This window comes from Rhipicephalus sanguineus, chromosome 5 (genome assembly GCF_013339695.2).
Source record: "Rhipicephalus sanguineus isolate Rsan-2018 chromosome 5, BIME_Rsan_1.4, whole genome shotgun sequence".
NCBI classification, from domain to species: domain Eukaryota; kingdom Metazoa; phylum Arthropoda; class Arachnida; order Ixodida; family Ixodidae; genus Rhipicephalus; species Rhipicephalus sanguineus.
This window is the reverse complement of record NC_051180.1, coordinates 201,403,838-201,423,230: the sequence shown is the minus strand read 5'-3', so window position 1 is coordinate 201,423,230 and position 19,393 is coordinate 201,403,838.

Below are 19,393 nucleotides of genomic sequence, written 5' to 3'. Positions count from 1 at the left end.
TGGCATTCGTACAGTGCAATACTGAACCGAAACCGAAACACAGCAGTGAGCTCGTGCAGAGAGCACGGAGGAAGGCAAGTTTCAGCGCAGTCGCATTTTGAGCGCAGCTTAAGAAACTAGGGTCTCTAGAATTACGTATCTAAGTATTTTCTATTACAGGAACACACCACCTAATACTTACCTAGTGATGTTGCGCCTCAGATATGCGTAATGTTTGCTTTTTGATCAACAATGTACACAAGTATGAACCTAGTCAGCTGTTCAGGATGGCGGGCCCTTGGGCAAGCGGTTCAACTTTGGCCAGGTGGCTGAATCGAGTGGCGTGCCGACAGACAGAAAGACAGCAGACCAAAATTTCTGCGTTTAAGTTCCCCAAGAGAGACTATCGCCTTTTAAAAACAAGCATCAAAAGGTGCCGAGGGCGTGCCCTCAACCTCTCCACCGAAGACGCCGTCTCGACAGCCTAACGCCCACGCAGATCGGGAGAATTCAAGAAATCAAAGTAGAACCGGCCGTTTCTGCAGACCAACCGGCGGGACGAATCCCTTTCCGCTAGCTGTCGCTGTTCTACGTGCTACGCGCTGAACGTTCGCGAAAACGGGAAGGATCCAAACGAGAGACGACGAAGAGTAAACAGGATGCTGAAGTCGGCGAAGAGTTATGTTGTTCGATTAAGTCGTGTAGTGCGGTCAGTCGATCTTCAACAATCGAGTGATGACGCCGTGGGAGCACTGTTTTGAGGAGTGTCGCCGAATGACGGTGATCAGAGCTGAAGTTCGTTTGAGTGTTTCTCCTGGAAGAGAAATATTTGAGCAACGTTTGAAGCTTTGGGGGCTGCACACGTTCGGTGAATATGCAAGGCCTTTAAGTGTTGTATTATTTCGAATGGATGAGAGTGCATATGTAGCACGGTAACTTTGTTCCCGTTATTTTAAACATCATCTAAGTCATGTTGTGAGTTGTAATTGATACCTGCCGAGGGTGCAAGTATGTGTGATGCTTGTACTGCATTAACTGAGAATACATTTTGTTTCTGTTAGCAACTCTTGGCTCTAACTCGGTCTTCGGACCACAACCGGCGTTCGTTAGCTCACTAAAAGGACGTACATTTAAACTGTGCGCGCTTAACGTGGTGCGTTTTGGTGGGCCGATACGGCAGCCCTTGGAATCTACCCGGCGACCACCTGCCCGTTAACGGGATCAGTGATTCAGTGACACTTCATTTCAGGCGAGTCAAACGGGCAGCAATTATGGAGAGTATTGAGGCCCACTCTACAAAACATTAGTACTCCTAGAGCAAACTGTTCACATATGTGGGGTAATCGGCACTTCTAATAACGACTTCAACATTCAGCCTGTAATGTGCAACTATAAAACACGTTATCTACGGCCTGATTGAAGTTAGTGTTGCGCGTACAAACGCGACTGTAGAGGTGCTTCTCCGTGAACAGCTGTACCGGTGTGGTGGCGCCAGAACGGGCGCAAGGAGAACTATGCCCGAGACGCCGTTTCGGTGCCACGCAGCAGACCGCACCTGTTTTTTAACACGAAAGTGTTTTATGCCGGGGTCCACCAAGTACATCTGTCACGGATATGACGTTGATAAAATGGACGCCAACGGGTGAGAAAGAAAAAACGTGGTTGATCCCTCCGTCATAGGAATCGGGATAACACGAAAGTAAAGCGTGCCCTTACAAAAGTAACTGAATGCTTACTGTACATTGATATAAGAAAGTTTGCACAATATATATTGACGTCTGGCAGCTATTGGCGCCATTTAACGTGTATGCACCCACTTTGGTGATTGGTGGCACATCTGCATCCCGATGACTAACGTCCCTGCTAAATGATTAAACAAACCCTTGTGGTACCTGTAGTAGTTAGCGGTGAAAGCGTAATCGAGAACTAGGTGTGATAGCCAGAAGAGCATCGCATATTGGACGCAGAAATTGGTCGCCATCCCGCGGAATGTTAAAGTGTCATTGAACACCACGGCCGGACTAGAGGGAAACGCAAAGCGCGTCGTGCCGCCCCGGTAGCCCGGCCGCGATTTTTCTCGGGGCGAGCGCGTGAGCATGGAACGCGGTGTTACAGCCAGGTGAGGCAAGCGCGCGTCGAAGAGCTATTTTTGCTTTGTATTAGCGTGATGCTGAGCGAGGCCGACGCTTCGACGACGCTTGGGCAAAGGTCGCCACCTCGCGGTGTGTTAAGGCATTGACAAAACTGAACTTCTATTGAAAACGCGCCGAATGGGGCGGACGCGTAACGCGTTGCAGGTGCTAGTCGCGGAGGCCACAGCAATGACGAATTACTTTACCTTACCACTCCCAGAGGTCAACACCACCTAGCCGACCGGAAGAGTGTTATATATAAAAGGCACGTTCGTAAATCTTCCAGAGTCTGTGACCGTGGCGCAGAGGATAGCGTGCCCGGCATCTGCTGTTGCGGACCGAGCGGTCGTGGGTTCGATGCTCGTTAACGGTACCTTTTTTTCTTTGCCATCTGATTGTGTATATTTTTTCGACGTCATTTCCGTGACGGAAATACGTCACTGAAGTCTTGGTCGACCCCGACATAAAACACTTTCGTGTTAATAATTCCCCCGCTGGGAAACGAACCCACGACCTTGCGGCCGCGACGGCAAGCGCCCGACGCCCTACCGACTAAGCTAACTCGGCAGTGCAGGACACGGCGCGAACGCGCCTTATGTCTTTCACACATTCTCTTTCGCACGGAGCTCTCTGTTGGCGGTGTAGGTAGGCGGAGCGGGGCGGTGCCACCGTCTGTGAGAAGTGAAAAGAAGTAATGGTTCAAGATCGACATTTACTAGTGCTTACTCCGAGATTGCGCACGATATCGGAGGTCATGGTTAAAACGTCTCGGCGCGCTGGCGGCGCCGAGGCACCCTTGACGCAGTTCGTTCTTTGCCTTTCGCTTCGTGTTAGCGTGCGTCGGCTCATCGGAGTAGTGAAGCTTCCACATGCACCAACGGAATTTCTCCGCTGCCGACTGCTTCTCTTGCGAGAGCACCGACTAACAAAACTGCTGCAATACGCGTTGCAGAAAGGACGCGATTTCGACGGGCGAATGTCGTGCCTTGGTGGAGCGCGACCAGCGCCTGCGAGACAGATGGCAGCGGGACGCACGCGTTTGCGGCTCAGGCTACGAACCTCTACCTCCAGTGTTGCTGAAGCGCGGTGTGTGGTAGTGTATGCATGAGCGCAGGCGTCAGTCACCCATTGCTAGAAAGCGCACCCCATGCCGTTTATAATTTACGACGCTTTGAAGAAGTGCATACCGGGTACCAGTGTTGATTATGAGATATTTGATATCATACTTACGCGGGATGCACAATTCGCTGTGTCCAAATATATGTTTACAACGGCAGCTACCACAACGGTTTAATCATGATCATGGGCGTTAGTCGTCGCGATAGAGACATGCCGTCAACGTGGGTGCATCCACGTCAAACGGTGCTATAGCGGCCAAACACGAATAGAAATTGTACAAGCTCTCATATATCACTACACAATAAGCACTACTTCTGTGAAGACACGTTTCACTTTCGTGTTATACCGATTCCTATGACGGAGTGATCAGCTATGTTTTTTTACGCAGTGATGTAGCGGCCGTGCTAGAGGAAAGACACGACGCGCGTAGCGTTTCGCTTCGCATTTCACGACGCTTTAAAGGAGTGCATATCGAGTATCAGTGTTTATTATGTGCTTGTTGATGGCATCTTTGCGCGGGATTCACCATATGCGGCGTCCACGTATATGTTAAGAAGTTCAGCAACCTCAAGGGTTAAATGATTATCATGGGCGTTAGTCGTCGGTACGGGGATGTGATGTTAGGCGTCAACGTGAGTGAGATGCGTCCACATCAAGCGGTGCTATAGTTTCCAAACAACAGTAGACATTGTGCGACCTCTCTACCAATGCACTATAAACAATGAACTATTTCTGTGACGACACGTTTTACTTTCGTGCTATACCGATTCCAATGACGGAGGTATCAGCCGTCATTTTTAAAACTGAAAGTGTTTTATGCCGGGGTCCCCCACAGCTCTACTGACGCATTTCCGTCACGGATATGACGTTGTAAATATAATGAATAACATATGGCAAAGAAAAAACTAGAAGAAAAAGTTCCGTCACCGGGAGTCGAACTTACGACCCCTCGATCCCCAGCGCGAAATGATTCCGCCACGGACGGCTCGTTCTTCGTCATACTAACGGCGTGCTATTTATATACACCATTTTCCGGTCGCAGTACTCAGAGCTCGGGGTACATCAGTGTGTTTGCGTTATGACTAGCGAGATAGCGCGAAGAGCTCGAAGAGCGCGATTTAAAGGCCGTCGCGGCACGCACTGAGATGAGCGTCTGCCTCTACAGGGCGTGGTCGCTCAAGCGCGCGATCTAACCCGTGATGGCGGCGTTTTGTACGTCTTGCGCTCTCACCGCAAGCTTGCTTTGAAGTTATGGAGAGCACGAAGGTCACTTCGCTCACTGCAGCGGCCACTTTTGCGAAAGGAGAACGCTGCTCACAAGCAAATAAGGTACAACTGTCACAGTTCGCGCTGATCCTGTGTATACTTGTGTGTTCGTTTCGTGCGTCCTCCTTTGTATTTGACCAGCGCGCTTTAACTGCCGAGCTGTGTGACAGTTAGTTCGCGCTCATCCTGTGTATGTTCGTTCCGTGCTTCCTTTCTACTTGAGCAGCACGTTGCAAGTTTCGAGCTCCTTGCCGTTCTTCGCGTGACATTACAACTTGTTGCTATAGCATTCATTCCTTCGCCCTCGGGGCGAAACAATGAACAACAAACGCTCTACTACATCTGTGAAGACACGTTTTACTTTCGTGTTATACCGATTCCTATGACAGAGTGATCAGCCATGTTTTTTTTTTGTATGGATTGCGGCGCACCACTCATGCACATGTCCATGCGTTCAGAAGTGTTGTAGTTCGGGCGAGTTGGTCATCCATGAACTTAGCTTGTATTAGCGTGGTGCAAATAAGAAGTAGACACGACACAACAGACAATTAGCGCCTAGCTGTCTGTCCTGTCGTGTCTACTTCTTATTTGTACCGCGCTAATACAAGCTAAGTACATGTCCATGCATTGTTTATTCCGAAAAAGCTATGGCACACGCTATTGCGAAGGGTGTAGAGATACCTGTGGCTGAAGAAAGGAGCCCAGGAAAGCAGCGCGGCGTTGCACAGGTCGCCATAACAACGTGGTGTTGGTAACGGACGAGTGTTATGGCGCGTGTATAAAATCGCTGCGGGATATACAATGGACATGTATTAAATGCGAAGCATTTCTTAGCGAACCTTTGGCACTTTGAGCGTTTCTATCTACGTATCTATCTATCTATCTATCTAGCCGCCTAAGTCTGGGTGTTCTCACGACCGCCCCCTTAGCTTGGTGTAGACCAAAATTGGCATGGGAGGGTAAGACGATTTGACGAATATGACTGGCGTGTCATAACATGAATAACGTGAAAATCCTGTCGCGTACGTCGTCAAACCCTTTCCACCGGACAAGTGTGGCACATACCCGGTTACCACGGGCCGCGGTGTACGGGTATGCGCCACAGGTTTTTGACAGTTTATATCTACCCAGGAACGGCGAGAAGTGAGATTGATAACTTAAATGCGAGAGCGTTAAGAAAAACCGACACCGGCAGCGTTGACCCGACAAATGTAAAGAATTAAAATTAGAATCCCAGCAGGAATCGAACCCAAGCATTCTGCGTGGCAATCAGGTATTCTACCACAGAGCCACGCCAGGTCTATAAACTGGTTTGGAAAAACAGTATGCAGGCGTATTGTCGGTGCAATGTCAATTGTGGTTGTGGTGCTGGCTATCTAATTTTGCAAGAAATTAATAAACACTACATGATACTCCTACGACGTGTACTCCTACGATACAGGCGTCATATCAGTTTAACGTTGGTGGTTCCAGCGTTGGTTCCGCTTTTATAGCAGTGTAATAAACATTGCATTTGTATTCCTATGATTTAGAAGCTATATTGAAGCACTGGTCGACCCCGGAGGAATACATTAACGAAAGTTACGTATGATATTCCCATCATCGCGCCGTAAAGTGCACCTAGTCCGCAAGAACGGCGCAGTGTCCTCTTCATTTCTTACGAGGCTGGGCGTCATCCTCATGCTAACCGAGGATGACGCCAGATTGATTGCCAGTCGCTTTGTAGACTACGCAACGTAGGCCACATACGCCCTGGTAGTCTGCGAATACGACAAGCGCCATCCACTGATGTTGGTCTACGTAGCACTATCCAGGCCTACCAGCCTCGGCGGCTTATATCGACAGACAGTTTGTCGACGAAATGACCGAGTCATTCACAATTTGCAACTGCTGTACTATACCTCATACTTCACTACACATGGACCCCTCGTCACCGCATCACGACCGGGTCCGATAACAAGTCATGACCAGCTGCTGGTGCTCACTGATCACAGTGATGTTGCCCTTGTTCAAGAACTGTCAAGAACCTCTTCCACACATGCCCACGCGTTCGTGAAACGCACGTGCGTCCTCCATCATAAGGGACAAGTATAAGCACTACATATCAGCGTACCGCTTCTGGTGTTGGCACTACCCACGTTGCCGTGGCAGAGTTACCCAACTGTAAACAACTGGTTATATAACACATATGCGGCTCTTCAACATATATGTATGCGTATAAAATTATACAAATCTTTAGCGTCGTTTTGCAACGTTTCGCTCAGTAAAAAAAATTACGCCACAGTCACCTTCCCGTCGCATGCTTCGCATAACATCGACTCCCACGATACGTGGGATCTGCCCAATTTTTCAGTGCAAGGTTTCCTCAGAAGTCCGACAGTCGCATCTCCTCTGCAACGAAGACTTTTCTTAAACGCCTCCATCACTTCGGAAGCGCAAGCTATTACAAAACAGCAGTTCGGCTTTACGAAGCAGTGGGCGGCCTCTTGCAGTTGCCGTCCGGATGACTTCACGTAGAAAACAGCGCTACGAGACGGGACAAAGAAAGGGCACAAACACGGCGCTGACTATCAACCAAATGTGCTTTTATTCCACCAGTCCGCATATTTATACATCACCATGACCAACGAAAGCATAACACAAAACCAGAAAAAACCGGTCAGCCTTCGCAAAGGCAAGAAAATTTTTTTAACTCGACAGAAATGCTATCTCCTTCGGAAGCAGTGAAATCGAGGGGAGGCTAACACATGCCTCGCCGCCTTTACAAATGTGATACGCTTCAGAAACGAGACGCACACGTTCGTCATAGTACTTTGATAGGAAATTCGTATCTTTAAAAGATGGCTGGCAGCCGCATTCATTGCAATGAATGGATAGTTGAGTGTCTTTTGCTTGTTTAGAGACCTTGTTCGCGTGCTCGCGCAAGCGGTCATTAGCACACCGGCCAGTTTGACCAACATAGTAACGCCCGCAGGAAAGAGGAATCTTGTACACAACAGAATCGCAACATTCAACAAACTTTTGCCGGTGCTTCTTACTACATCTTTCCGCAGGTAAACAGAGAAACCAAGACGGAAAGATGTAGTAAGAAGCACCGGCAAAAGTTTGTTGAATGTTGCGATTCTGTTGTGTACAAGATTCCTCTTTCCTGCGGGCGTTACTATGTTGGTCAAACTGGCCGGTGTGCTAATGACCGCTTGCGCGAGCACGCGAACAAGGTCTCTAAACAAGCAAAAGACAGTCAACTATCCATTCATTGCAACGAATGCGGCTGCCAGCCATCTTTTAAAGATACGAATTTCCTATCAAAGTACTATGACGAACGTGTGCGTCTCGTTTCTGAAGCGTATCACATTTGTAAAGGCGGCGAGGCATGTGTTAGCCTCCCCTCGATTTCACTGCTTCCGAAGGAGATAGCATTTCTGTCGAGTTAAAAAAATTTTCTTGCCTTTGCGCAGGCTGACCGGTTTTTTCTGGTTTTTTGTTATGCTTTCGTTAGTCATGGTGATGTATAAATATGCGGACTGGTGAAATAAAAGCACATTTGGTTGATAGTCAGCGCCGTGTTTGTGCCCTTTCTTTGTCCCGTCTCGTAGCGCTGTTTTCTACGTGAAGTCATGCACCAACCAGCCCAAATCCGTACCCTACTGCGTCCGGATGAGTTTTGAAGCGCGCAGAACTCCAATATTGTGTTCTGGTCAATTTGTGGCAGCACAGTGAGGTCCGCTGACCGTTCGGCGCTGGACGACGAAAGAAGCGGCTGCATTTTCTGGGGCGGAAAGCTCCCGCAACGACAGTGGCTGACCTTCTCCATGGCGTCTTCTTATGGAGACGCTGGCGGACAATTCCACGACTGCGCCCAACAAGAAATAGCGGATGCACCCAGTGCTGCCCGAACACCAAGCACGATGAATATCCCCCGTTGTACTGCCCTAAATGTACCGTAATAATTGTAAGTGAAGCAGACGAAGAGACAACTTGCCGCCGGCAGGGACCGAACCTAAAACCTTCGAAGCTGGCAGGTTCGGAAGGTTGCACGTTCGGTTGCTACCGGCGGCCAGTTGTCTTTTCGTCCACTTTACTTCCTTCACGTATATGTCACAATAACTGCGGTACACTTATTTGGCTTCATTATGTGCTGGCTTTCATTAAGATTGTGTCGAACAAATACCACTGATTATCGCTTTGGCGTTTACGCAGACACGACGAGAAGCACTACTCGAGATGCAGATGTGGTGTGGACGGCGACACAACAATCGAAATTCACGAAGACAGCTTGAGATCACTTCACCACATATTGTTTGAGTCATAGTGGCCATGGTCACAGCAAGCAGTGGTGGAAACTGAATCCGAGCGTTTGGAATAGAACAAGCAGGGGCAAATAACTTCATAAATGTATTTGTTATGTCTTACGCAAACCAAATGAAGCAATTACCTTACATTAAACATTAGCTTAATCGCGATATCGCATGTTTTTACACCGAAAAGGCACTTTAAAAGCGTCGCCTTCGGGACGTATATGCACACTCCGAGATTCCCGCAGCGGGGCGAGGGGATTTAGACAACAGATACACTGTTATGCTTACACTAACATACACGTCTTTACGCGCGCTGCTATGTAGCTCCTTTTATCTATTTAAGCAGCAACCCAGTGAAGCGACATCAATTCTGTATGCGCGAGAGTTATTGCCATTCTTTGGGAAGTACTTCCTTTGCATCACATAGGCATGCAAACAATAGTGATAAAAAACGCAGTGGGGTCTCGCGAGCGCAGCTTATATTTTTTGTAACACGAAAGTGTTTTATGCCGGGGTCCACCGAGAACATGCGTCACGGGTATGACGTTAATAAAATGGACGCCAGTGGGTGAGAAAGAACAAAATCCCCCGCTGGGAATCGAACCCACGACCTTGCGGCCGCGACGGCAAGCGCCCGACGCCCTACCGACTAAGCTAACTCGGCAGGTGCAGGACACGGCGCGAACGCGCCTTATGTCTTTCACACATTCTCTTTCGCACGGTGCTCTCTGTTGGCGGTGTAGGTAGGCGGAGCGGGGCGGTGGCGCCGTCTGTGAGAGGATAAAAGAAGTAATGGTTCACGATCGACATTTACTAGCGCTTACTCCGAGATTGCGTGCGATATCGGAGGTCATGGTTAAAACGTCTCGGCGCGCTGCCGGCGCCGAGGCACCATTGACGCAGTTCGTTCTTTGCCTTTCGCTTCGTGTTAGCGTGCGTCGGCTCATCGGAGCAGTGCAGCTTCCACATGCACCAACGGGATTTCTCCGCCGCAGACTGCTTCTATTGCGAGAGCACCGACTAACAAAACTGCTGCAATATGCGTTGCAGAAAGGACGCGATTTCGACGGGCGAATGTCGTGCCTTGGTGAAGCGAGACAGAGGCCAGCGGGACGCACGCGTTTGCGGCTCAAGCTACGAACCCCTGCCTCCCGTGTTGCTGAAGCGCAGTGTGGAGTGTATGCATGAGCGCAGGCGTCAGTCTCCCATTGCTAGAAAGCGCACCCCGTGTCGTTTTTAATTGACGACGCTTTGAAGTGCATACCGGGCACCAGTGTTGATTATGAGATTGTTGATATCATCCTTACGCGGGATTCACGATTCGCTGTGTCCATATATATGTTCACAACGTCAGCTACCACAACAGTTTAATCATGATCATGGGCGTTAGTCGTCGCGATAGAGACATGCCGTCAACATGGGTGCATCCACTTCAAACGGTGCTATAGCGGCCAAACACGAATAGACATCGTACAAGCTCTCATAAATCACTACACAATAAGCACTACTTCTGGGAAGACACGTCTCACTTTCATGTTATACCGATGCCTATGACGGAGGGATCAGCTATGTTTTGTTTTTCTGCTGTAAACGACTATAGTTCATTGCATAGCTCCAGCCTTCAGCGACACAAATGCTAAAGCTTTACTGTGTTAAGCCACCCCTTAGTTTCTTTTCACGGCTTGCGTGACTACTACGTTTGACGCATTTTAACGGGATAGCGCTAAAGAACTCGTTTCGCAGAAATTCCGGTGTCGGTGTACGCGGCATCAGCGGCGGCCTCCTTGGTTGTTAGCGAAAAGCAGCGTTTGCCGTCAGCGCAAATTCGAGTTCGATGCAAATAAAGATAGGGGCCGGAGGGCACTTGCACTTTGTCTTTCCTTGCGGCACAGCTTAGTTCTCCACCGAGAAGAAGGCAGGCTAGCGAACGGAAAGGCGATAGTGTGTGTGTGTGCGTGCGTGCGTATGGATCAGTGTTGCGGAATGGGCGCCTCCATTCCATTCCAAATTCATTTCGGGGAATTAGCACTTGCCGCAATTCCATTCCTTTCAATTCGTCGGAATGAAAAAACTCGGCCCATTCCCACCCCGGGAATGGCCGCGGCAGTTCAATTCCATTCCTGTAATTCCTCAACGTAGGAAAGGCATCTTGATAGATTTATCGAGTTAGGAATGAACGTCCCATAAACCTGATGTCATCAGACGCATCAAGAAATGCAAAAGTACACAAAACAAGTTACCAAGGCCGAGCGATAGTAGCTTGGTGACATATCTCGTGCATTGCGACCACCCTACTAATTCCCATGTGGACAGTTCTACAGTGTTTGAATGGTGAGCATGGTTGAACGAATGGTGATGTTTTAATAATGTTTAAGCTTAAATGTGTTGATGCTAAAATGAAGATATAGCGTATTTTTATGCTGACAAAAGTAGTGTTCAAGAAGACTAAGCAGTTTTGCCACGCGTCTGGAGCGGTCGTGAATATAGAAACAAAATAAGACTTGGTTAATGGAGAACAAAACCGTCTAGATCTGCTGATTTTAGTTGGAACAGTCCACCGCTCGGGTACCTTGTGCCTTTGCATCGAATACGGAACACTGGGCCGCACTGCTCGTCAGCGCTCACGCTTGTCAAGCGCACCTCGCAAGCATGGATGGGGTGAGAACTTTCTGTGTTCGCCTGTGCGCAGGTATGCAATGTGTTCCTTGTCGCAAAGGTTATTTACGTGTGTCAGGTAATAAACTGCTCGTGAGATAAAGATCAGGCTGCGCATATAGTATTCGCCACTTTCGTCTGGGGGTATCAATGTGAACCAACACGCAGGGATAGGTTGTTTCTCCTTTTAGTATCTGCTGAGATAATGCATTTGTTTGCACACTAACTTACGTGCACTAACTTATTCGTGAAGGGTGGGGGGACAGCAGGCGGCCGCGGTTACGCGAAGAATACAGAAAAACTTCGGAGCAACGCAGTCTATATAAGGACACAATTGTAGTAGGCGCGTTGCTTTTAAATGTACCGTGCTTGTAATCAGCCAAGCCATTTTAAAAATACTGCTTTATTGTTAAATTCGAGGTTCTGACTTACTAATGTTTCAAGATTCAAAAACAGCGCGTAGACGAAAACGTGCTCTATTTTCGGAAAAAGACGTAATTCCATTCCCATTCCATTCCGTGCAAAAGGCGCTTAATTCTATTCACATTCCATTCCTCCAAGCGTTGTCCCCATTTCATTCCGGGGTCGCGAGAGTGTGGAATGATTCCGGAGTCGTTCCAATTCCGGAATGGCAACTCCGCAACACTGGTGTGGATATCACTATCGCGTTCATCTCTTATAGGCGAAGCTTAAAGGCTCATTCACACAGAAGACGGAGCGGCCAAAGCGGCGAAGCGGATTTTCAACGCGGCGAGTGGTGCGTGCGCCTGTTCCGACCGCACGGGTCGCCTGGCTGGCCGAGGGGCATCTCGTGCTTTTGCGGACGTGTCGCCGTAACGTGGCGCCGTATGTCCACCCTCGCAACCCGAGCCGCCTGCGCTTATCTCGCACCATTTCCGGCTGAAGCAGATGTTTACACCAGCGCCACCGCCGCATGGCATTCTGAATGACAGCGGCAAAGCGGAGACCTTCGGCGGGCGGTAACGATTGGTCCCCGAGCGCTCCGGCCCGCGGCCTCGTATTCCGCGTCCTCTTTCGCTGTCTGGACAGGAGGCTTCCTCCACTTTACGCTTTCCCTCTCGTCCTCTTTGGCCACTGGGCCTTCGGTAAAAACGAGGCTCAAGGGCCCTGCAATTATTAGGACGGATATTACCTGCAAATAAATACATAACTATTTAGTTCCTTGAGGCTTAATGGCGAGAAAGCAGCTGAGGCTATGCTGCGACAGTCACAAGTTCTTCAGTACTGAGTACGTAAGGATGCACTATTTTACAGTTTACTTAAAAATGGAGTTGCCTTTAGGAAATTGAAAACGTTACGCAATGGAACAAGCGGGTCATCTCCTAGGATTAGACTACTGTGTAAGGGTAGGCCATGTTTGTAAAATTTGCCAAAATGTCCCCGTCTATGTGTTGTAATATATGGGCACGTGATTAAGGTGTGTACGACTGGTAATGGTTTATGGCGTTTTTCGCATGCTGGTTGTTGTTCCTTTCTAAGGAGGTAGTTGTGCTTCAGATGCATGTGCCCTATTTGGAGTCGGCATAATATAACTTCAGTATAACGTTCTTGATGACTAGACGTTCTCCATTCATTAATTAAGGGCTTGATTAGCTAGAGCTTATTATTGACGCAGCTCTCCCATTGCAGTTGCATTTCAATAACAAAGCCAAACGAATTGCTCGCTGGATATCTTTTAAATGAACTTTTATTCTTGTAACTGGTTTCTGCACCGACAGAAAAACGCACTCATCGGCCATTTAATTTCATGGTATCCCCGTGTGACTAGGTACCCATCAGAAGCAGTTAGTCGCAGCCTCACTATTTATAACCACTTTGATTAAAATATCGCGTACATTCCGATTTCCGTCCGTGTATAACAGTGGGTGACATATGATTGATTTCTTGCGTTGTCCCGAGATCACTTCTTTCACTGCTTCCCATAACGCACAAAGTTCGGCTGTGAAAATAGAAATACGTGGGAAAAGATTAGCGCTAATTGCGCTTTTCCCTGTGACGATTCCTATACCCGCATGGCTCTTTGTTTTCGAGCCATCTCTGTAAAATCCAGTCTAGTTTTTTCTATTTTTCCTGAATGACGTGGGATTCTTGTTTTATGTGTTTTCATCGGGTGTCTCTTTTCTTCAGATGCATTAAGGAAAAGTAACAAAGCTTCGTCAAATCGCGCCATGAAGGTAGTGTCGTTGGTTTCTTAGCGACATTTAGTGTTTCTTCACAAATACCATATATACAGCAATGTTTTTCAAACCGTATAATGAGTGGTTTAATAGTGTGTGGTTTGTTTGAATAGGGTAAGCGTGAGCTGCATGTCATGGTAATGTCTTGACATATGTGCTGGGGTGATGACGTAATCTTTATAACGTAGTACAGGGTTAACAATACTAACATATAGGCTCTGTACCGGCAATGTCCTGTAAGCGCCACTGGGTAAACGCAGATCTAGATTATATATAGGGCCAAGACGCTTAATGCAGGACTCTCGTGCCGATCCGTAAACTACACAACCATAATCTAAGATGCTACGCAGGATAGAACGGTAAATACGCAGTCGGCACTGTCGATAGGAACCCCATTGCTTATGTTTCGCCTTATTTTTTAGTGCGTTTATGTGGGTCAGAAAGTTACGTTCTTGATCGAATGCGACTCCTAAAAATTTTTGTTCATGTTTTACTGGCACTGTAGTGTCGTATAGTTCCAAGACTGGGGGAGGAAACAATCTCCTTTCCTGCGTAAACAGGAGAGCCACACTTTTTTGTGTAGAAAAGCGGAAACCATTTTGATCAGCCCATTGCGTCAGTTTGTTCTCTGTGATTTGAAGTTGTCTCTCGCCGCTCAGTAGGTTCGAGGCATGACATGCCATTTGAAGATCATCCACATATATAGAGTGCGTAAAAGTGGGTGGTATGACTTTGTTAACAGAATTCATTTTGACTACGAAGGGACTTGTACTAAGGACGCAACCTTGTGGCACTCCGTTTGCCTGGACAAATGACCGTGACACTACTGTTCCCGGACGTACATGAAACCTTCGATTACTCATGAAATCGGCGAGACAGTTTAGCGTTTTACCCCGAACTCTTAAGTAAGCAAGGTCTCTTAAAATTTCATATACGATGACCATCAAGGGCTCGTTTCTTAGACACAATATTAATGAGAACTAACAGACAATAATGCCAAAGAAAGTATAGGGGATGTGCTTCGTTGTAATTAGCATAAAGTGTGAAGAAAGTAAAGTGGGCATTACTTTCTTCACACTTTTATCTGTTCGTCCACTTTGCTTTCTTCACATCTTATCCTAACTGCAACGAATACCATTCCCTAAGCTTTCTTTGGCATCATTGTCTGTTAGTTCTCATTAATACTGTGTCTAACTAAGAAGCGAGCCCTTAAGAGTCATCTCTCCTTCACGCATAGCGAGGGTCTCGTTCTGGCAGACTTGACGCCTTGAGGTAGTATGCGAGGGATTATTGGTCAGCTGCCAACTCGTAAAAAGATCACGCGCTACGTAACGCCAACAGGCACACTCGCCGCCATGACTGCGACTGGCGCTGATTAACACTCCTAATTTTAAATGCACATATATACCCCACAAATTGGACGGGAGGATGACCGCCGCCGTAGCTCAGTCGTAGAACATCGGGCGCGTTATTCGAAGGTCACAAGTTCGGTCCCTGCCAGGAAGTTATCTTTTCGTCCACTTTAATTTTTTCGCACTTTATCCTAATTACAACGAATAACATCCCCTGTAATTCCTTTGGCATTAGTGTGTGTTAGTTCTCATTAATAATATATCCATGTTTTATCATAAGCCTTTTCTATATCAAAGGAAACCACAACACAGCGCTGTGTGTATAGAAATGCCACTCAAATTTCATGCACATGCCGTACAAGATGGTCTGTCATTGAAAAAAACCATTTCTGTATTAGCATTATTGATAATGTAGGAGGCCTTTGGAATAAAGTATAAAATACAGCCTAATACTTATGGTGTTCTCGTACGATTTCGCCAAGGAGCTTGTCAAAGCAATCGGTCTATAGCTATTGGGGGATGTGGTAACTTCACTGTACTGTAGGAGCGGATATACTATTGCGCCAATAATTTTTCTAACCAGTTATGCACCAACTAGCCCGACAGCATGCGTTATTGTATTATTGCATTTTCCCTCTGTTTCGGCATCTTCCTGGATTCCCATATTCTATTGACAAAATCAAGGAGAGTCTGTGTTGATGTTTGTGAAATGTGTGCCAGCATTGAATAATGAATATGATTCGGACCACCGCCGTCTTTTTTTTCATTCCAGAGTACTCTGTTTAGTTCATGTAATGTAAGAGGGCTATTGTAATCACGGTGTGAAAAACCTGGGGCGTGTAGTGTCTGTTTCGTGGTAGTCTGTGTTCCAGGAATGCATCAAAATAGTTGACCTTGAAACACTGTAAAAGTGTTCCCCACTATGTCTGCTTGTATTGATGCCTGAATGCCTGAATTTGTATGTAAGGGTATTGTGTAAGATGAATGGTGACCACTAAACTTCCTCAACTGTTCCCGAATTTTTTTGGATGGGACTGTACTATTAAGTAGAGACATATTTCGCCATGACGATTTAGCGGCCTGCCTCCGAGCATACCGCGCTTTGGCTTTGGCCTGCTTGAATTAACAAGGCGGTCATAAATGAGGTACCTTCTCAAGATGCTTTATTTTGTAGCCTCTTTGCTTCTGTGCACTCCAGTGTCCACTAAGGCTTCAGTCTCTTTCGCACGTGACTAGATTGCTAAACTATCGATATCTCTACTGCTGCTATCAACATTGCGGTCAGATCTGCATTCGCCTCACCCATGCTGAGATCTGGCGAAACCACGTTTTCTATCGCTGATGGGAAATTGTGTGCGCAAAATCAAGACAATTCACCAGAACGAGAGAGACAAGACGGGCCCATCCTCTCTCTCGTTCTGTGAATTGTCTAGTTTTTGCGCACACAATTTCCCATCAGCTATGCACCATCACGCCGAATTTCAAGTTTTGTTAAACCACGTTTTCTATCTTTGGCTTCTCCATGAAAAGACTACAGTTGGCACTATGTAATAACCAGCGACGTGGTTTAGAGTTGATGACGGGTAGTGTCGGAGATATATTGATGATAACAGGTCGCTTCCATAAGAAGTGTCGAGAGCTTTCCAGTTAAAATCGCTAAAATGAGACGGTGAGCAAAACGCTCAATTAAGGCAACTGAATATACTGGAGGTAGGTGAGAAATATGTTGGTGCACCGGAGCTTAACAGGCGTATGTTTTCGAACGGATAAAATCTTCTATGATTTGTCTTCTCTGGACCGTTTTTTCACTACCCCAGAAACTACGATGAGCGTTAGAATAACCGACTAAAATGAATGGTTTTGGCTGGTGCTGTTACGACTGGTGCTTTTAGTCCCTCCGGTTCTCGGGCTGTTATGTTCTGATGAGGTGGAGTATACAGCGAAGAGATGGACATGATCTTGTGCGCTATAACAGCGATAAGAACAGTATTTAATTTGATGTATCGCGTAGGGGATATCGCCTTGCACAACTATGGTGCCTCCTCCCGATAGTCAGCTTGAGCGTTCGGGCCTTTACGGATTGCAGTGAAACATTTGAGGAACTGTGTGTGCTTTGCACCGACTTTTGTTTCTTGCAGACAGAGATCCACTGGTGAGAACTTGGTGTGGATGTCCATTATGTCACGCAAATTATGTAATAACCCTCTGCAATTCCAATGAGCTGTAAAAACTATTATAGAATAGAATTAAGCAAATATACATGTATAGATTGGTAGGTTGATTAAAAGATGATGGATGAAATTTTTTAGAGCTTCAACAGCTAGTGTTGCCTGAGGTTACAGAGCCTTTTTCGGGCCCTGAAATGCGGTTTTTTCGCGCGCTCCAAGTAGCTGCGCCCTTCTTTTGGCGAATGAGACGCCGGATTTGTGTTACTTGTATCGGTCACCGCTTCAGCGGTGGTGGATAGTGCCGGCTTAGCAGGCGCGTTCGTAGCTGTTTCGGACGTAACTGCAGATGCAGCGACACAAAGAACGATGAAATTGGTTAGAGAGAGAGAGAGAGAGAATTTATTTACAAAAAGGCAGAGAGGTCGGCCTGAGCTATAGTTTGCTCTGGCTTGCTACTCTACACTGGGAAGGGGGGACAGGGGAGCGAAAGAGAGATGAGAATATAGTTCGTGACGCTGGGGCAAATCTAAAGATGTGCATCCAGTCCAGTGGCTTGTAAGAAGGCTATGACTGCTTCTATGACCACACTTGTGCTGCTGACGTCAGGCCAAGGACCTAACACAACCTCATCAGTTAATGGCCTACTATGATATTGCCCAATCGAGGAGATCAGTTTCTGTCGTTCTCGTGCCTACGCTGGACAGGCGCAAAATATATGTTCAAGTGTCTCTGGTATCCGACAATGACCACAATCGGGACCTGTGTCACTGCAGCCGATCAAGTGGGCATAGCGTTTGAAGTTGGCGCTTGTCCTGTGCATTTATTCTTCGCTTGTGTCCGTGTCTCTTTGCGCTACCTGCCTTAACATGAGTTCCCACAAACTAGCCCAGTTATCCGTTCTCGGGGCATAGCGTCTTGTGAATGCCACACCAAGACGAATGCGGTGAATCATGCATGTCATCTTTCGCTTCAGCTTGTGAGGCATGCGAAACTACATTTCTGGGTCCCATTTATGAAGCCGCTTGTGCCGGCGTTCCGGTTTGTTCGAGTGCTCCAAAGTGGAGGTGCGCATTACTTGCCGAAGTAAGGCGTTAGTGTCTGTTCGCGAAAACGCAATGCACACTTCCGGGGCATTATGTAAAGCTGTTTTAGCTTCGGCGTCAGCCTTTTCATTCCCCATCACGCCACAGTGAGCAGGTATCCACTGGAATGCTACATGATGTCCATTTTTCATAGCATTGCCAAGAAGCTCAGCAATTTCTATGGATAAGGTATGATACGGGCCTTGTATCATGATGCAATCGATGGTTTGGAGTGCAGCTTTGGCATCACAGAATATCGTCCATCTTCGAGCGGGCTCTGCGGAAATGAATCGTATTGCTTCCCGAATAGCAACAAGTTCCGCAGCAGTTGAAGTGGTCTTGTGATCCAACTTGAAACTTCTAGCGACGGTCATTTGCGGAATGACGAAGGCCGCGGCGGAAGCACGTGAGGTGGTAGATCCATCAGTGTATACGTGTGCCGCACCACCATACGTTGTATAAATGTGCGGGAGAGTAAGTTGCTTTAGGCCAATAAATGGTACCAGGGATTTATTCGTAATCCCAGGTATCTGAATCCTAACAAGCGGTCTAGGCAGAACCCACGGAGGTTTCACAGGAATAGATGTTGGAGAGAATCTTGATGGCATAATGTTCTCGTGCCGCGATAGAGCTCTTGAATAACAGCAGTCTGGGTGGGTATCAGGGAGTGCTGATAGGGGATGTTGCCTGTGTCGGGTCAGCAAGCGAACATGGACTCGAAGGGGCTCGCAGAGCCTTTATACATCCAAGGGACAGGCCCGAGCTTCGGCGATGGTTCTATTGATTGATGTGCAGCGGGGCAGGCTCAATCATGTGCGCAAACCTTGAGCTTGGATGCTTTCTAGCGTGTGCACACAACTAGGTTTCATGTTGGAGAGCACGGGCATGCTGTATCATAAGCATCCTACGAATAAAGATTGGTACAGTTGTAGGAGAGCAGCCTCCGACGGACCCCCTCTTGCTCCTGCCAAAAACCGAAGAACGTAGACAAAAACTATTCAGCTTTGTCTTCATAGCAGCGACGTGTTTAGACCACGATGGATTCCGGTCGATGATGACACCAAGGAATTTGTGTTGGGCTACCGTAGGAATCTCGGTCCCATTCACGATTATTGAGTACCTCGTCATTTGTTTGCGCGAAAAT